Below are 9,508 nucleotides of genomic sequence, written 5' to 3'. Positions count from 1 at the left end.
GATCATTTTGGTGTAGGAGCCACAAACCCTCCGTTGTCTTTGATGCCATCATTCTTGAATCTGAGTTGTAACAATATGTTCACTGAATTATTATTTATTCTTTAACTAACCCTTTTCTGCAAACAAACTTACAAAATTTATTCGGTACACAATGCTAATTCCAATTATTTACTTATTTATAGAGCTGGGTACTTTATACTGTGTTGGTCTATTTGGGAGCACTGTTGTCTCGCTGTCCCTGGGCTGCACAACGAGACATGGGTTCAATCACTGCTCAGACAGGTGGAATTTGTATTTTATCCTTATGTTTGCAGAGGGTTTCCTCCAGGTGTTCTGGTTTCCTCCCACAACCCAAAGACATGTGTTTCTGGAGGATTGATGGTGGACTCTAAATTGCCCCCTGTGTGTCTGTATGTGTCTATGGGTGTACGTATTGCTGTAAAAGTGGGTGAATGCCTGTAGGGAGTTTACTGTAGTGTAAATCACCTTGGATTAAGGTGTCAGCTCAGTACTATATAAAAATCATTTTGTGTCACAGAAAATTTTCTGCAAAATGCATACATTTAAATGTAAATGCAGTGGAGGGTAAGTACCTTGTTCCCATTAAAAATACCCAGCTGTACAATCAGGTAAAACATTAGCTAAATAAATAAATGTAAATTTAATACTTTACAAGATTAGAACGACTTCTTAGGGGCATCACATGACCGAGTTTCATGGACACACCGTTCATTCAAACCAGGCGAAGTTCAGCAGTCTGGTGGGCACCAGAAATTATGTGTGCAATTACCTCATGCGCTGATAAAACATACAAGGCAGAAATTTCACCTTAAGCCATATTTTAAGATTTAAATTTATGGCAGTATTTGCACTAAGCTATAATCTATGTACAGAGACATGACCATAATGAGGACCACATGATTGCCAGTCGATTTGACCGCATGAAAAATTGCACACAAATAAAATGGTGAAAGAAGTGCTCAATCATAAAAAGAAACATCTCATAAATTCTGCTTTAAAATGTTTTAAACATGACCGACAGGCCACAAATATAACTGAAGGGACAGCAGGGGACACACTGGTTACAGAAAAGCACCTGCAATCGAATCCCCACTTTCTGCTGCAGTACCTTTGAATATGGTGCTTACCCTGAACTGATACTGTAAAATGACCCAACTGCATAAATGGGTAAATCATTGTAAGTAAATTAGTGTGAAAACCTAACATTGCTGAATGATTAATAATAAGGATTATGAAGGATGTGAGGGTATACTCAGTTTTCATTTTAACTAAGAATGTTTAGTAATGTACTACAACTACACTGTACAAGTTGGCAGGGTGAAATAGCTCCCAAAATAAATTTCTTTTTCTATTTTTTTAATTATTCCTACCATTCTGTCAGAATATATTGAGACCAATTGCCTTTCCTCATATCTAAGTTTGTTGTCACAGCTCTCTAGCCTGCTGTATTTGGCCATGGCATGTGGAACGTCAGGGGCCAGGCACAGGAAGTTCATGAGCGCTGACCCCTGACCTTCTCTCCCACGATGACCCGGCTCTTTCCCCCGTGGATGTGAACGTTGTCAAACTGAGGCTGGCCCAGGTGCCACACAGGAAAGTACCATTTTTCACAATGATTTTCATGACTCCTCTGCACCTAAGTTCCAACAGTGTGAGTCCACAGAGTTACTTCTTCATTCTTATAGTGTCACTTTTTCACTCCTACTTCTTTCTCTCATGCTACCATCATGTGTGTTCTCTTCATGTCTCCATCACCCAACCTAATTCATGATTGCAACTAAGAGTACGTAAACATCACTGGCAGATGAGTCCGTGACTAAAAAGCCTCCCTGATAACAGCCAATACACCACAACAAGGATTTCATGTTGTTGTAGAGCATATGAGTTCTGCCCAGTTGCAGAGCCAACATGATTCACATGCCTGAAGACCAACATACTAGCACATTGAGAGTAAGCTGGGGATGTAGCTCAGTGGTAGAGCGCACGCTTTGCATGTGTGAGGTCCCGGGTTCAATCCCCGGCATCTCCATAAGATTTTTCTTGATCATCAGAATTCCTTTCCCCACCATCGACTCCTCATACAAAAACCTCTGCATTTGCAAGGCCACCAGCATTGTGGACGACCTCTCTCATGGACTCTTCGCCCTCTTGCCATCTGGCAGGAGGTACAGGATCATCCGTGCCACCACCAGCAGACTCCCTAACAGTTCTTCCCTGAGGCAGTCAGATTACTCAACAGCCAGCTGCCTCCCAACACTCACCTGGCACAGTCAAACAGCTAACCCAACATTATACCACATCACAACTGCCTACTACTTACTGTTTTGTATTATGTTCTCTGTTACACCATGGTTTCCGAAGGAACGACATTTCGTTCCACTGGGCACAAGCTGTATAGGAATGACAGTAAAAACAACTTGAACTTGAAATTGAACTTGACCTTGAAAGGGCCTTTGGTTCAGAATAATGAAGAAGATCCTAGAAATGAGAACCTTCTGGATTTCTTGGAAAACTGAAGACTTGATGGGTTTCCTTTCTCATCTAATCAGAACCTTGCTGCTGAGAAGCTTCCAGTAGCTGTTTTCATCAAGTTCAGGACTCTGGTGATGGCCTACAAAGTCATCAATACAGCTGCTCCCCGATAACTGCAGGATTTGATCAGTTGTTGCACCCCTACCAGACAGCTACATCCTTCCACCTCTGACCGCTTGGTTGTCCCATGCACAAAAGGTCCAAAATCAAACGTTGTAACCTTATATAAACTTCTGTTAGGTCCAAAGCAACCTATAATACAGCTGCTTAGCAACCTGACATTGTAACAAGCACATCAAGGACACTGGGCTTATACAAAACAATAATAATTCTTATTACCACTTTCCTCTCTCTAGAACAGCATTTATTTCCTTAAATGTGCTACACCAGAGTTATTCTAAGAAGCACCAGCATCTCCCACGGACTCCATAATGAAGTCATAGAGTATAAAAATCTCAGGATTGCAGCTCAATTATTTTTTTGTTTGTTTTTCATTTATTCATACATTTTTTAACAAAGGGAAGGTGTTGAGGAAGAGTCAACAACAAATGCAATAAGCCTGAGCCAGCTGGAAAGTCACCAGGGAGAAACACTTAGGACAAATGAAGAATGACCCCCCCACCCATTTGACTTCGCCAAACCAGTTAGTGGCACCAAAAGGAACAGGATCCGACCCCAGAGAACTGATCCTTAATTTTATTAAATCCGGATGCTGAAGTTAACACCTCATTTGTCCAGAAGAAACAATTCCCAGTTACGCAAGTTACAGTTACGTACCGACTGCAGCTATTTCAGTCCCCTAGAACTGGCTGACATCTGGTCTCCGAAGGTGGACGACACCTTTACTGAAAGCCCATCTGTGAAAAGAGGGAACCCCATCTTTATTTATTTAACCATCTTTCCCTGCAACTGACAGCTTGGCCTTTTCAGGATAACTGACTGAGATGGTGTCACCACCTTAGCAGTGCGAAGCACCAGGTCTAACAACACCCAGCACTGGAGTGAGTGTCGGGGAAAGGCCATGTCAGGTTAGCTGACGCTCCAAGCTGAGAGTTTGCTGTGGCTGCTAAAACAAAAAAGTACAAATGGCTTTTACAGGCACTGATGAGGAACTGCCAAAGAATGTGAACAATGACACAGCTATCGTCTGAGCGAAGCCACAAAGTTCACGCAACTGAAAATGGGGTGTACAGTATATTACAAAATAAACCATCCTGACTCTGAAGTGCTTCTCAAAAATGTACGGTAAATGATAAAAACATGTCACATTAGTCGCATGAAGGCTTTTTTCCCCCTCTCACTTCTTTTTGAAGCACATCATCATGGAAATGATGTGATACGTGTGTAGCGGCGAGGTCAGGAGACAGCCTGTGGACTTTTCCTCTCACTGAGTGTGTGCAGCTGGGGACCCCAGACATCCCCCGGTGACCCGCAATAAAAGAGAATTGCTTCAGAGAACGACGCTCTGTGGACCTCACGCCCATACCGTGTTCACACAATCTTTTTCCTGAAATAAAGACAGATGCAAAACCCACTGGCCTTCAAAGGAGCGATGTGGTGCCGTTGCTTAAACCACGTCCTCAATCCAGCTTTGCCCTTCCTCACCTCATTGTAAAGTGCGTGAGAACCATGCAAAACAGATGAAACAGGAATAAGCTGCAGTGACTTTATGAGGAGAAGAGGACCACATCTGAAAATGGTCAGGAGTAGAAAACACAATGAGCGCCATAATAAATGACATCTTTTTACTGCCTATTGACCAGTGAGAACAAGCTATGCAGACTCATCCATGAGCTTTACTGTGAAGCCAACCTTGCCTTGCACCTGGAGACCATGTGATCAAATGTTTTCTGATGCCCAGCACACTTTATGGGGGAATCTTGGGTTCATAAAAAATGAGCATAAAAGAAAGTAGAAAATCTCCGCAAAGAGAACCCAAGACAAGCAGAAGAGTGACTGCATGCAGACTGGTGACTCCAAACCTGCATGTGACTTTGATTCAAAACCACCCATTGACCTTGACCCCAATCCTGCAAGGGACTTTGAAACTAAACCTACATGTCACTTTGACTCCAAACCCACATGTGACACTGATCTTAGTGAGAAGAAACTACCTAAAGTAACCTGCATGGAGCCAGTCCATACTTCTTTTCATTTAGTGCTGTCCTTGGTCTTCTGTAAAGTCTGTTTTAACACTCATAAATAACACTATATTACACACACACACACTGAGTGAAGCTGCTGATCCCAAAGAGGGTCACAGCAAACTGGAACCTAACCCAGCAACACAGAGCACAAGGCTGGAGGGGTCACACCCAGGACAGGACACCACTCCATCACAAGGCACCCCAAGTGGGACTCAAGCCCCTGACCCAGCAGAGAGCAGGCACAGGGCAAACCCACTGCACCACTGGGCCACCGCCCCCCTCCATTAACGCTATATCCTGCATCTCAATTTTGGTTTTACCTCCAATCGACACAACAGATATCTCTGAACTTCTACCTGCAATTGATTGCTAGAGTCAGTGTTTTGTATGGGCGCATTTACATTGTGCTGTGTCAAACTGCTGACCCTGGTGATGGTGCTGGTGGCAAAAGATGCATAAAAAAATTAAACCTCTTTAAACAAATTAGTCTGTTTTTACTTCTATCAAACTGGAGAAACGAATAAATTTTATGCATATCACACAATCCATGTTTTGTGGATATAGCCACATAATTCAATTATAGGCATCCCAGCCTACAACAGGGGAGTGTTTGAGAATCTTGCCTGGTGAATAGCTGCAATCACAGCAGGAGCCTGAGTTTCAGTGAGTGCTGTAAAAATAAAATGCTAAAAACAATTCCAACCATTGTTCAATAGTGCGGTGTGAAGGAGATCAGTCATCAGTGCACAGCAGGAGTGTTCAGCTTTCTGCAACGCAGTAAAACTAACTGGAGAACCTCAGACCTGCTTCTGATAGCTGTCATTCACCATCAGATCATGAACCTTTGAAGCTGATGGAGATTGAATCCCAGAGGCTCCTGTCCTGCCAGGACATCCAGAACTTGGTTGTTTATCCAGAACCACCAACACTCTTACTGAGCTTCTATATTTGTGGCTTGGATTGTTACAAACTATCAAGGAAAAGCGCTTACTCGGCAGTCTTAAAATTGAGCAGCCATTGCAAACTGATTTTTGGGTGACAAAACAGAGGCAACTGACTGGAGGTTTTGTTCTTCAGGATTAAACCGCGTATGGGACATTGGTTCCAACGTTTCGCTTCTCTTGCTGGAAGCATCGTCAGGCTGTGACCACGTCTTGTGGAGGTTGAATGTGAAACGGTGTGTTTGATGAGGGTGGGTGTATTTATGGACGGGAACGGGGTTGGAGGTCATAGCGGGTGGTGCCCCCCCGCTGTGTTTTCCCTTTGCGCTGTTTCATTCGTATTACAGGGCGGCTCACTAAACTGAGTTTTAATGAGAGGCGGTCGTGTTGTTGTCGGACCGGCGCGAAGACGTGAGATGAGTGGTGTCCAGGCAATTGATAGTCTGAAGCCCTCTTCCCCACTGAAATTGTCAGGGTGCTTCTCTATCTCGATTGCCTCCCTCACTATGCGGCTCCTGTACCCGGGAGCAGGTGCGAGCACTGTAGTCTCCTCAAAGCGGATCTCATGACCGGTCTGCAGTTGACTCTTACCGCGGAAGCCCTATGGATTTTGACAAAACAGAGGACTTTTGTGTAATAGCAGCAAATCTTCTCTACGACCCAGTAATAAGAGCACGGGGGTAGCAGCATGGAAGGAGAAGATGAAGAAGTATGTGATTTCACTTGACACAGTGCTGTAGAGGTATCATATCATCGACAGAGTGACGGGCTCAATGTTGTCACACAAAACATCTGTGGCGCGAAGCAGGAACCCGACGCCGGGAAGCAATCCACTGAAATAACAGCCTGAGCGCATCGCCCACGGTGCTCAGCGGGATTCCTGCCTGAGTTAAACAAAGTTACAACTGGCAGTCAATGTCTGGAAGGTGATGGACCAGTACGGCTAATGACGGCCTGCATGACCCTATCGCCCTATCGCAGCTCACGGAACAATGTCTCACAGCTTGTATCTGTAACACATAGCAAGGTCACTGGTGTGCAATCACACTCGTCTCCAGACAAAGCGGTCAAACCGCGGACACTCTCCATGTCCCCCAGACCTGCCAGGTGGCAAGCTGCCCAGGGTGCTGCCTTGGGAGAAGCCGTCACTCACTGCCATGACCATGAACACGGATCATATTAGAGGTGGTCCTGGGTTTGCGATGGTGTCCAGTCCCAACAAACTCATCGTAAGTCGAAAATCCCCTGATATCACATGAACCATAAGGATATATAAACAATTATCATGAATAAATCCTGCATTGTATAAAGGGATTTGATATATTTTTTCACAAATTTCACAGAATTTCTTTGCACAATTTCATGTTAAAGTAACACTTACCGACTGTATGAACAATAACAATAAATACAGTGTTAAATTATATTTTCATAATACACTTATTTCCAATTTCATTTATAAACGTGTTCTGCTTTTTCTTTGATGCACCACCAGAAGTTCGGTAAACAAATCGCAGTCGCTACTGGACATCCAAACACTGACTGAGACTCAAAATCCGAGAAATATTGTGCCTTGAGGCAGTGCCACCAGCCAGTGTCACTGTACTGCAGATGGACTTGTCATCGTTAGACATTGTGACAGGACTCAATAATAATGTAAGGTTAACTGAGTGGCTGTAACAATTTCAGGTCGTCAAAAGTCACATCTGATATATGATGACTACCTGCACTTTGTGAAGGGTATAAATCCCTGGTAAAAGCGGCCTTACATGGCACAGCAAGATGGGGCAGGAGGCTCCTGAGCACAACATCAGGGGCACAGCACATGGAGAAGGGGAAAGAAGGAAAAACTGGATGAAAGCACAGCTCACCATACTGGCAACTGGGTCCTTCGAACCCTGCAGGACACTGACAGAGGCGTGATGTCCCGTCCTGGCACAGGCCGCCATTGAAGCACACGCCATACCTGCAGACAGCTGGGAAGAAGGAGGGATGGAAAGTGTGTGAGATACCCACCAAGTGTCACGGAGCAGTTAAAGAATATCACCTGAAGGTATCACACACACACACATACACACATACACACACACATCGCTTGTCCCATACAGGGTCGTGGGAGCCGGAGCCAAACCTGGCAACACAGGCTGTAAGGCTTGAGGGGGAGGGGACGCACCCAGGACAGGATGCCAGTCCATCGCAAGGCACCCCAGGCAGGACTTGAGCCCCAGACCCACCGGAGAGCAAGACCAGATCCAACCCGCTGCATCGCTGCACCAGCACATCCCCCTGTCCTGAAGGTATCATCAAATTGAATCTGAAACCTTCATCTAAGGTGACTTGTGATGTGTCATCTTCAACTTTAATGTAATTTACCCATTTTACCCATTCCTACAGTAGGGTTTTTACACTGTCTCAACTGAGGGCAAGCACCTTGATCAAGGGTACCACAGGAAGAGATAGGATTCAAACCAGCATGTGAGGTGTCTCCTCTAACCCAACACTACCTGCTGCTTCTAACCTCACATCAAAAGATTGTTGGTTCAAGTTCCAGCGGGAGCCCAGCTGTACCCCCACAGTCTCTAATGCACTATTAAATTCCGGCCCTGCGCCATTTAAAAAAAAAAAAAAAAAAACTGGAATCCATCATTGGCTGGGTGTATAAGTGTCTTGGATTTAAAAGTAAACACAAAGAAAAGTGAAACCTCATCCCCGTTAATAGTTTTACAAATATAAACACTGAAGCGAGTGGCCCTCTGCCCTTCCAAAAATTAAACTTAAAAGGAAACCCGACACATTACGTTCATAGGGAACATCAGTTTCCACATTCTTAAGCAGGAACGCCGCATGCTCATTTCGAGCTGATGGGACCGTGACACCACCCATCCTGGGTCATGCAGTGGTGTGGATAAATTAGCCAGGTGTGATCTGTTACACTGTTTTTCCAGCCGGGGAGGAAAACGGCTCCTTCTTGTTCCAGGACAAAAGGAAGAAACCAAACCCGGCCTTGCGATCAGTCTGTCAGCGTGCCGATTTAGTCGCTTTTTACCGTGTCCAGGGGGCCAGATTAAAAGTATTTACATGCACAAAAACACTTCGTCTACAAAATCCTCCCGGAATCGGACTCAGGAGATTACCTGAAGGCCATACGCAGATGCGACTCAATGAAAGCTGCAGGCAATTTGTTTCCATCATTCTGGAAGCCATCTATTGAGCAGGCCATAGGTAATTCATCCAGGAATACAACGCTCCAGCAAAGCTCAATGGGATTTACTGCTATTGTTCTGAAGTTCAGCATGTGTTCATTGACCCCTGAAGACTTACAAACCAAAGATTTATAGGTACAGCTAGGGAAAGCAATAATCATGTCCATGGTCTTGACCAACGTACAGACATGTGAAGAATATGAAAGGTCCAAGATCACATTTCCTTGAAATAAACATTTTAAACCCCGGGAAGGTAGTCTAAACTCCGGAAAATCCTGCCAAGGGGTCTGTGTGTGTGCTCATACCCCTCACTTTACAGAGGCGTCTCATGAATCTCTTTCACCGCAGAAGATCTGCAAAAGCGCCAAAAAGTTAGGCTACAAATAATGACTAACAATACATCTTGCTCTGATAGGTACCAAACAGAACACATACTTTATCTGTCAAAAGTTTGAGCTCTGAGGATGTGAGGACTTCTCACTCACCAAAAAAGAAAACTGAAACTTATTACTTACAGAGGGACACTGGACCAGTTAACTTGAATCTCATCCAAAGCACAATCAATACACAGTTTACTGTAGTAGAAGTGTAACAACCGGACCTAGAACATACAGCATATGCTAGATCACAAGCCTGTTTTACATTTTAAAAACTAATCACTCATACA

General features: G+C 44.4%; 1 non-coding gene across 1 annotated transcript; it reads left to right on the top strand.

The window, feature by feature from the left end:
* The first annotated feature begins 1,978 nt into the window (after nt 1-1,978).
* On the top strand, nt 1,979-2,050 carry trnaa-ugc (transfer RNA alanine (anticodon UGC)). Its single transcript has one exon. It is a non-coding gene; the product is annotated as a tRNA-Ala (tRNA).
* Nucleotides 2,051-9,508: the final 7,458 nt, after the last annotated feature.

This window comes from Scleropages formosus, chromosome 2, assembly GCF_900964775.1.
Source record: "Scleropages formosus chromosome 2, fSclFor1.1, whole genome shotgun sequence".
Taxonomy (NCBI): domain Eukaryota; kingdom Metazoa; phylum Chordata; class Actinopteri; order Osteoglossiformes; family Osteoglossidae; genus Scleropages; species Scleropages formosus.
This window is presented reverse-complemented; position numbering and strand designations above follow the sequence as displayed.